The following is an 11,021-nucleotide window of genomic DNA, read 5'->3' on the forward strand; positions in this document are numbered from 1 at the left end:
TGAGGCTACGAGAGAGAAACTATAGAAATTTGGTGGTTGTACTCTATAATTCAAAAAGGCGTATTACTCGTTTTCTCGGGAGAAACTTTAATGTCTTGAAAATGTTGGCACATAGCCATAAGCGAAAATATACGATAAAATTAATACCGATGGAAACAATCTCTAAAGTTAAATTTCATATTGATATTTCAGAACCATTTGATATGATAGCAAAAGTTAGACTGGAAAAATAATGAGAGCATTGAATGAATCCATAGGATAAGAAGAAATAAAATGAATTCGTGTAGATGTCAAGAAGCAGGTTGTAAAGGCATAGTGTTCGTGGTTGACTTGGAAATTTTCAAAGAGAACAAAAAAGAAGCCAAAGAAATACTTGATAACTGTATGAATTGCAGAAATAATATGAGTCAATATGAGGTCTGATCAGAAGATTTCCGAACATTTTTACTAAAAAAATATGCTTCACTAATAAATTATTGTTCAGAGCTCTCTTCAAAGTAGTCTCCTTTCCAATTTTTATACTCACTTCAACGGCGTTTCCACTTTTTGAAACAGCCATGGAACACTTCTTCCGGAACGTTCATAAACTCCTCCGTCGAATTTTCCTCTAACTATGGAATGATGGCAAATCTTTTCCCATTGAGCCGAGGTTTTAGTTTGGGGAACAAGAAAAAGTCATAAGGGGCCAGGTCTAGTGAGTATGGTCGGTGGGGAAGTACAGGGGTTCTATTTTTGGCTAAAAACTCACGAGTTCTGAGAGAGGAATCAGCCGGAGCGTTGTGGTGAGGAAAAAATCACCCGCCGCTCTTCCAAAGTTCGACCGTTTTCCCCTGATTCTCTTTAGGTAGCTCAAGGTAGTAATCCATGTTAACTGCATGTTCTTGAAGTAGGCATTCGTGATGCACAACCCCCTTTACTAAAAAACACAGTCAACAACATCTGGACATTAGAGCGAATTTTTCTAACTATTTTGGGGCGGGGTGATGTTTCAACATTCCATTTTATATTCCGTTGCACTTTTGTTTCGATATAATATCCATTAATCAATGACTGATCGCCTTTTATGATTCTGGACGAGAAGGTTTCACCCTTTTCAGCTCGTTCAAACCATTCCTGACATACTTGAACTCGATGTTGTTTCTGGTCATCTGTCATCAGCCATGGCACGAATTTGGCGGTGACTCGATACATCCTTAATTTTTCAGCCAGATTCCAAAGCACAAACCAGTAGAGATACCACACTCTCCCGCAAAATTCCATGACATTCAAACGACGGCATGAACGAACGAGATATACTCTCTTTCTCGATGTGGGGATAATTAGTCGACGTTGATGGTCTTCCGGAGCGCTCGTCATCTACCACTGATTGCCGCTCCTTTTTGAGCTGGGTAATCCACACATAAAACTAGGCATGCTTCATTGTATCCTCACCATAAGCCTTGGTAATCAATTCAAAAGTTTCTGCAGAGGATTTGTTGAGTTTAACGCAGAATCTCACAGAACGACGCTGCTTCTTGAAATAACTCATTGCCGCGGATACGATTATTTGACACACTCCACGAACACTCCTTCACATAAATAGCAGTAAATAATCAACAAAACCATTAATAAAAAAAGTGGTTAAAGGCAAATATTTCAGAAGCTTTCGCGGACATAAAGCTCCAAGCTTTTAAAAAATTGCCGACTGGGGGTGCGCTATTCCAAAAAGCTCGGGAACCTTTTGAATAGACCTCGTATCTCCTACTAAAAAGGTAATGTATTGAATAAAAAGAGTGCTAAAGAAAAAGACATGACTATGGTGTTTGAAAAAATAAGAGAACATGCATATTTAAGTTTATTGTTGAATGAATGTAACCAAACGTGCTTGACATAGAAGGAAGTGAAGGACCAGCAAGAAATTTGGGATTAGCGTATAGATTAATACCGAATGAATAAAACAAGGGAGCAATGTTTCAAAACGCAACAATGAGGAAATACAAGGCAGTTATTAATCAGGAAGGACTTAAGAGTTCACAATGCCTGCCAATAAACACAAATGAGGAAATGGAAGAAATAGAAAAGGTAAAAGAATGAGAAAGTTCCGAAAAAAAGATGATAATATGAGGAAAAGGAAAAATGAAGATCTTCACAAACAAATGGAGAAGATTGAAAATACGAGTTGTATCATACTCGTATGATACGCAAGATAAGACTAAAATTTTAATGGCATTTCTTTACATTGAACGATTGTATATTGACTAAGAAATTCTTAAGCTACATAACCAAATTTAAGACGACAACAAAACTGATTATGCAAAAAGAGACCTATATAGAGGAAACATGAATCAGACTAGAGAATATGTGGAATAAAGGGGTTTTTCGAAGCAAGGTTGATGAATGTGAGGGGTCAAAGGAAACACAGAGTAGTAAGTCCCAAAATATCCGATTGGAATAAATAAGGACAATGTGACAATGTAAATAAACTTTGTGGGGAGAAGAGAAGCTCTAACATGGAAACCAATATGATCCACAGTAAACTCGAAAATGAGGAATGACTGATATACTTACCTCCAAGATACCTCGGTAAGTTTAATTCGATTTGACACGTTTGTGCTCCAAGATGGGCTTCGAAACATTATACAAGAATTTAAAATATCAATTAATATTTAGTTTTTTCTTTTAAAAATCATAAAATATTAAATCTCGAGTCAAATTCGGAAACACGGGCGCCAGACGCCATTAGGGAGGGGGTCCCTGCTCACCGACGCTGCCACCTAAAAGGAAGCCCCGATGAGTCTCGTGCTCCCAGAATGCAATGGACCCGAGTTGAATGATTTCGTTAGTTTGACTCGGAGATACGCAATGAAAGAGTCAGGCGACCGACCCCACCTTGGATCCGCTCCATCTGTCGACGCTTTCTGGATTCCCTGGCGTACCAGCCTCAAGCGTAAAAAATCTTGAGGATGGCAGGTGTTACACCCTCGTGCGAATATTCTTTCAATGCCCTAAGCTATGGAAGAGGTTAATGGAACATCACCGTGTCTCTGCGGCTGTTCTATTTTTTAAGTATGGTTTTTGATGGGGAGGAAGAATGTCCCATTTTGTTACATTTCCTTAAGGGAGTAAGAGGGGAGTCAAAGAGGAATCTTACCTAATGTTTATTATTGAATCATTTCAGCTATTTTTATGAAAGCGCATTTTAATTATCATTTATCACTAAAGAGTAACGTTCTGTGCAAAAGCCCTCTAATTAACAAATTGAGTAGCTTCAGGCGTGATGTGGTGGAAGTCGAACATTATGAATAACTGATCGTAGCACTTTTCCACTTGATAAAATAATAATAATAACGCCCTCTCCCCTCCTTCCGGAATCTTAAACGTATATAAGACGGTATACAACTACAGTTTGTTACCTGATGATGATGTAATGCATTGAAACCCGGTCGTAATTTAAAACAAATAAATTTATCAAGTGGAAAAGTGCTATGATCAGTTATTCATTACCCTCTAATTAAACGGGAACCACGCAATAGCATTAGAATTTTCGACCTGTAATGAAGAGTTTAGAATTTTTTAGCACTCATTCTCTTATTTGTATTACCATGACTAAAATAAAAAAAATCAAGCTATCTTTCACGTTAGGGTACTGTAATTTCAGCTAAAACACGTCATTGAAATGATGAAAAGATAATCGCAGTGAAAAACTCTTTTTCTTATTTAAATCAGCTATTTTCTTTGTAAAAGGTACCTGTTAAATATATTAATGATAAAACTGATTGACATCAGATTGGGTAGGCCGAAGGACTCTAGTCAACCAATTTTAGGATTGAATGGCCAATGATATGGATGATGATGATAAAACCGGTAATTACGCATGATACAGGAAGTGAAGGATCATATTTTACGGCCCTTCTAAAGATAGGAAGGGGAAAAAAGTCAAAAAAAGAACTTACGTAACTTAAGAATGATGCCTGTCGGATGACGAAAGGAATGATTGAATGAAAGGCTCACCAAAAGCTCCGCTCTACTTATAAAAACATGCTGAAATTCCCTCTACTGGAACCTGGAATGCAACTGGAACCTGGAATCTGAAATGCAACTGAGCAAGCCTCTACTCATTTCCACCGAGAATTTTGGTTAAGGTGGGATGATTTCTCAGAAATCAGACAAAGCCGACCTATGCCACCTTAGGTCCACCGCAAAAAACGATATTCGAAAAATCACGAAAACCTTCGATGGAGCCGATGTGTCCAAATCGTCGAGGATTGAACCGGAGCCATCCGGAGAGTAGCCAACGGCAGCACCTGCCACACTATCCCACCCTGAGGCAAAGGCCGACATTTTTCATTCCTCACGTACAAGTGCTAGGATAGAAAAATTGTTGATAGTAGACGAGAAGCAGTCAAGTCATTTTGTTAAGGCAGGGAGAGTTGATAGGAAAGACACCCTTTTGGGTATGAAGCTACTTAAACATCGCCTTTAGGTTTGAGTTAACATTATTAACATGAGGCTCTGCGCAACCTGAGCTCTCTTCACTTAACTCGTAATGTGTCCAATGGAGGAATGCCTTTATTTTGAGTCCCCAGGGCTTCATACGGGCGGCTTAAGGAGCATTTCCACATGAATAAAACTCAAGAAAGGTTTAGCCCGGGTGAGGCTGAAACTGACGTTGGGAGCAAACCTATCATAAATTAAGTAAAGGAGAAGTCGCGTTTCGTCTTGACCTGTGCCCTTCGAAGGCAACATTCTGTACCTCAAATATTCCTCACCCCCGTGAGCTGAATGTGAAACTTACTTATTTTCTCTCCAATAAACAATCACACAAATTAAATAGCTGTCATTTCATCATTTGAAGACCTAAACATTCTAATGAAGAAAGCAATGAAGTGGGTATTTGAGGTATTAAGCTAAGTATGAGAGCTGACGATCAGTTCCATTGAGAGGGATTTTCACTGACTCAATTTTGTTCTCAAAGAAATTGATGATTTTGAGAGACCCATTGATGGCAAACATATTTAGAAGACACACATAACTAGCGATAGGGTAATTTTAATCGGACCACAGAAAAAACGCATAGGGGAGAAAAAATGACGGGATTTAAATTAATACTGTTTAAGAGGTTTTCCTCATTGGACGCCTTCGCGTTGATCGACCCTTCACGATCTTTTCCCCATCTCAAAACTACTCTGAAGTTTCCTTATCTGTGCACCCAAATCCTTAGTAGTCCCTGCTTACTTTTCCTTCCGAGACACTCGAATCTGCACTTGGTCGTCCGTCAAAACCTTGTTTTAGTACGTATCTTTCGCATAACCAAATTTTCAGTGATAATGATGTGAACTATTATTTTATCGATACGATATTCGCATCTTTAATCGACGGTCTGAATTCAGTTTTTCACGCACGCATTGCACGTTTTCGTCGGTTCCTGACGTAGACGACCGTCCAGCGCGGGGATCGTCCTCCACACTCTCGCGGCCTTTTTAAGAGCTTGTGTTGCTAAAAAAACTGCACTTTGTGACATGCTTTTATCCTTGAGCTATGCCCTACGTCTTTGTACCCGATTTCTTCTGTCCAGTACAAAGTTTGATGGCGTACTGCTATTCAATCGTTCGCTGCGCTTGCACCGAGTCACTCGACAAGGGTCCACTAAAAATACGATATAGACTGAACCAGGGTTTGCAGGCGCTTAACGCTTAATTAGTGTTGAAGGACAGACCTTTTTCCACCAAGCCTGAACAGTAAGAGCATGATGCAACGTACAGTCACGTCAGGGAAGAAAACTTTCCAATGTTTTGAAAACAAACCTTGTATGCATATACGTGCACTATTAATGAGCACTGAGACTATAATCCTACTTCAAATAATTAGTTTAGAAAGTCATTAAAGGAGCATTCAAAGACTTTGGAGGAACCCATGGACGTTTTGGGGCCTGTTTTCGAAGTGATACATCATTGGACCAATTAACAGATTTTGTGAAAGGTGTGAATTTGTAAAATTATCATTACTAATTTCACCTTGCTACTCTATTTCCTCATTGAACTTCCCTGGAGCGCAGCAAATTAAGTTCTCAGTTGGCTATGGTGTCCCACCCGGCGAGATAGGATTCACTACATAAAAATTTAGTGTATTCAATTTAATTAGTATCGAACCCTCAACTTCCAGATCCGTCGCGAAAATTATTTCGCATCTAATTGGTGATCTCTTGCCCACTTGAAAATATTGTGGTGTTGTGTTTCTTTAGCGACAGCGATTTCATTGAACGACAGCCGCAGTAGGTCCAAAAATAATTTCTTTATTTTAGGCGGGAATAACCCTTTTTCAGCTTCAATTCAAAAGACGCAGGTCATCATATGATAGCCATAAAATTTACAGCAATGATATTATGCTCTCAAGGTTCAAATAATGAGGTAAATTATGACAAAAATGGGTTGCTTTCCACGAAATCAAGCAGCTCCAAACAATCAGGGAACAAGTAAGAGCTCAGATTTTAAGTTAAAGGTGAGGAAGTCTCTTGAAGACCAATTAGTTCTAGCATGGTTTTATAATAAATGTGAATACATGTTCATTCTCCATATTTTCAGAGTAAATCCCGAAAAAAGTGTAAATATTGATTGTCAGCTGATTTCTTTTCATCCTACAAACTTAAGGCTCTTTTATTAAAAAATCCAAATAAAATGGCAAGAAACCATTCTGTCCGATAGGAATTATGGAGTAGTTATTACATAATATTCCGTAAAAAGAGAAAAGAGCTCTTTGGACCTCATCACTGTCTTGAGCCGAGGTAACATCGCTTTGCACCTGAGCCGTGCCATTGGTTTCCCGAGAACGCGACCCAGTGATTAAATACGAGGGTCATCCGGAAAGTAGTACCCGTTCGTGCCGCATGAAGTGCTGACGACGCGAGTAGCCGCTGGACGAGGTCAGATAGCTTCAGTGGCTTGTCTGCCTTCTCTGAGCCAAGTTGCGTGACGCTAGCATTGCCTGTGTTGTTTCTGTGATTGTTTACAATGTTTAAAAAAATTGAGAACGCCGCCAGTTGTGAAGTGAGGGCAGTGATTAAATTCCTCAATGCAAGAAACGTTCGCCCATGTGATATTCATCGCCAATTAAAGGAGGTGTATGGAGACAATGTAATGGACGAGTCGTCTGTTCGGCGGTGGTGTCGCAACTTCAACATGGGGAGGGGGAACACACACGACGATGAGCGTTCGGAGAGACCGTCTGTCATTACAGACCAACTGGTGAGCTCAGTTGACGAATTCGTGAGGAACGATCGGCGCGTCACAATTGATGACATCTGTGAGCATTTTCCCAATGTTTCTCGAACAATTGTTCATGAAATTGTTAAACACCATCTGCATTATGCAAAAATTTGTGCAAGATGGGTCCCTCGCGTATCTCAATGAGCTGGCGGCGAAGGACTATGCAGCAGGAATACAGAAACTTGTCACACGTTATGACAAATGCCTTAATTTGCTTGGAGATTATGTTGAGAAGTAGTTTAAAGTATCCTCTTTCAAATAAAATTTTTTATGTTTGTTAATATTTACTTTTGTGTCTTTATTTCACGAACGGGTACTACTTTCCGGATGACCCTCGTACGTACAGGACCGATACGTGTCACAAGCGTCAACACAGAGCGGACTAAGCTTGTGCGTTCAAATGTCACCAAGTAAATGCAACTTTTCGTGAAGCAAGGATGAATCGAAGTACAGAATAATCCCTCGTAAATTAGCATTGACTGTCATTCCACAGGAAATATGTTTTTATTAATTATGACTTCCGGGCCCAGATTTTAACGTCAACCTTGGGCACAAGCAGCGTCATAACAATGAGTGTTAACCGTGCAACGGGTGACAATGACGACACATTAGCTGAAGGCTGATTCTTTGAATAATAAAATTTGTGCCTGCCTAGCAGCTCGGGAGAAACTCATTGCACTGCATACCTATCCATTCATTGTCATTCCAGCATGATTACCCCGACAAATAGAGCGGCACGGTGACGGTATCATGGCTTCAGATTGTGTACACCGAGAATCGAAATCTCTCTTCCACCCACTCCTCTCTCAATCGCTCTTCTTTCAAACGGAAATTCTATCCGTTTTGTGACTTCCTTCGCGAATTTTCTTCTATCCATGTTTTATTAAGTTTATTATCTCTCTCAAAACATTTTTATTAATTTATATAGTGTGCCGCGTGGTTTTGACGGCTGCATCTTCGGCTTAAAAAGTTTTCCGTTGATTCCATCCGGAAAACGCATATTTTTGCGGACATCCTATCCTACCACCCTCAGGCAGTTCCTTCATAGGTAGAGCTTTGAAGCATAGTCGATGGCATCAATATTAATATAAAAGGTGGCGGATTATTAGTATCGATGGGCTTGTGAAATAAGCATATCATTGTGTTACCTCACGGCATGGTAGTCCAGAGCAATAAGCTATTGAGGAAAGGGTCATTGGTTCGATTCCCCATTGATCCTTTGGAACAACCCCATTAAAAAACCCAAGCGGTACGCTTTTATAGATGGTAGAACTTCATGGCAAATTGCATGGAAGAGAATGCATCTGGCCACAGTTACCTTTTTTCAAATATCGTATGTACAGTAAAATATTTTTAATGATCATTCATGCAACTAATACCTGTCTGTAATGAAAACACTTCCTGGTTCAGTGGGGATTTTAGCTCAAACGGAGGAGCTTAAATCACAGGATGGAACAGATAAACAAAAATCATGACATGTATTCTCCAAAGATAAACTTTTACTTTATCAAATTTCATTTTATATTATCATTTTTTTTCGGTTATTGTGGACTGCATTTGATTGTTCTCGAAGGAAAAGCCGGAATCTCTAAAATTTGATTCACTGGTGGCAACCTTCAGATGAAGATAAAAGGTTTGGAATATCAGGATATCCCAAAACTTGACTGCTAGCTGTAAGTTGGAATTGATTTGATTTTAGTGTCAATGAAATTTATTTTATTCTTAGAAAAAGAAAGTTTTAAGCATTTAATTTTTTATCCACATTCAAAACACATAAGCTCATAATGAAACAGCAGTGGTGCATTACCTGATTGCCTATTTTGAATGCAGGTGTGTTCACATCTGCATAATACTTCCCTTAACTAGACCCCAATATTTCTTTTTAACTCCACTTAGTAACTCTCTGCCCAGTTATGGAAGAGATTTAAATAGATAATGGTAAGCCATTTAAATGACATGCATTGAGGGCATAAGAAGAAGAATTGCACCAGGCACATGAGCTTCCACAAAGAGGAGGGAATTTATGACAGGAAAATTGAATGAAGATATTAAGAAAACACTCACAAAAAATTTTATATAGAGCATATTTTTGCATGGCATGGAAATATGGTCATTGAAGTAGGACAATAGGCAGAGGCTAAAGGCTTTTTTAATGTGAGAGTGGAGAGGGATAGAAACAGTAAAATGGACAGAAATGAAACCCAACAAAGGCATTTGAGAAAGGCAAGAGTGGAAAAGGAGACAGGAATGTAGGAGATATCTTAAGGAAGCAGGAAAGGTAGGATCAGAGCATATTAATTTGGAATAGAATGTTGACGGCTGAAATAGAGAGGAGGATGTTAGGTAGGCGATTTTGTAGGGGGATAAGAATAAGTAATTTGGACAGGGAGGTAGGAATTATGTTGAATTAAAGGAGGGTTTATTTTAGTCAAAGGTGTAAATTTTTCCATTATTAGAAAAAGCTAGGACATTTGGTGATGTTTGGACTGCATTTATCCAAACTCTACCTTGAATAGTACAATTCCAATTAATATTGTCATCTAATAATCACCAAAGGTAAAATTTTTGTTTCCCATTTGGATTTTGCCAGGCAACTGAAGCTGTGATAATTCAGATTGCTATCACTCTCTTGACCCCTTAAGAGTCTCCAGCTTAGACTACAGCAAGTGTAACATGTTATCAGGCTCTGAAACTGATGAGCTTTCACTCATCTCTTGAAATTTTATTCATAAGCATTTCATTTTAGCATTATTACTTTGATTTAGTATTAGGTGATACTCTTTGATTGCATTTTAAATCATAAAATCTAATTTGGTACAAATAAAATATGCCTTGACTTTATACATACTTAGTTCTTGCTCCCATCAAAACCACACTGCAATAAATGATGAGATTTTCAATCATGTTTGAAGGGTCAATTACATTTGATGGTTGATTTGCAGATAAAAACACTCATAAGTATCAACTGGATAATTGTAGAAAAATTCTCAGGCTTAACTCAATGGAATTTTTCCATATTTTAAGGAATGGCAAAAAAACCTTATGATGGTCTGGGGCAGCAAAGTCGTGGCTGTGTGATAAATACATTGTGAGTTGTGGAATTGCAGAATTTTTTCCTTCCATTCCTTGCCACTGGATTATTTTAAATACTTCGTGTTCAATGCCCCTCAGAGCATTTTTTCTATGAAAAAATTGTTTTTTACTGTTAGTGCTTCTTTTTTACTGTGTAGTGGCTTTGTCACCTGGCATAGTTAAATGATATTGGTCCAGACTATTGTGGGAGTGATAACCAGAAAATAAAGTGCTCCTGAGAACTGCACAGGCTTGAGTAGGAAAGATAACAAGGCTTTTAGATTGTGAGTTGTTGTACAATGAATTTAATCAATCAAGACATGATCAAAAAGTGATAGGAAAAAACGGCCCCAGGAAGTATGTTTCATTCTGCACTATTCTGTAATATTATACCTTTATCTGGAACAAATTGATTCAGCACCAGTAACCACTCATTGCAATGTTTAGTATATGACATACAGAGCTAATATATTAAAATGAAAAAATGATGTGAGCATATGAAAGTCTCAGCTTTCTTTTAAAATGTTTCCTATATTCATATGCATGTGCCTTATCAATAGCTCTGGTTGTAAGTAACAAACCTTACTGAAACACGAACTATCTATAAGTATATTTATCTTTTTATTTGATTTTCTGGTGACTTAATTGTCTTCATCTTCAGGACCCATCTTTGCTGTCTTCATGGTGGAAACACTGAATATATGAGGA

Source organism: Hetaerina americana, unplaced genomic scaffold, assembly GCF_022747635.1.
Source record: "Hetaerina americana unplaced genomic scaffold, ioHetAmer1.1.p SCAF_13, whole genome shotgun sequence".
NCBI lineage: Eukaryota > Metazoa > Arthropoda > Insecta > Odonata > Calopterygidae > Hetaerina > Hetaerina americana.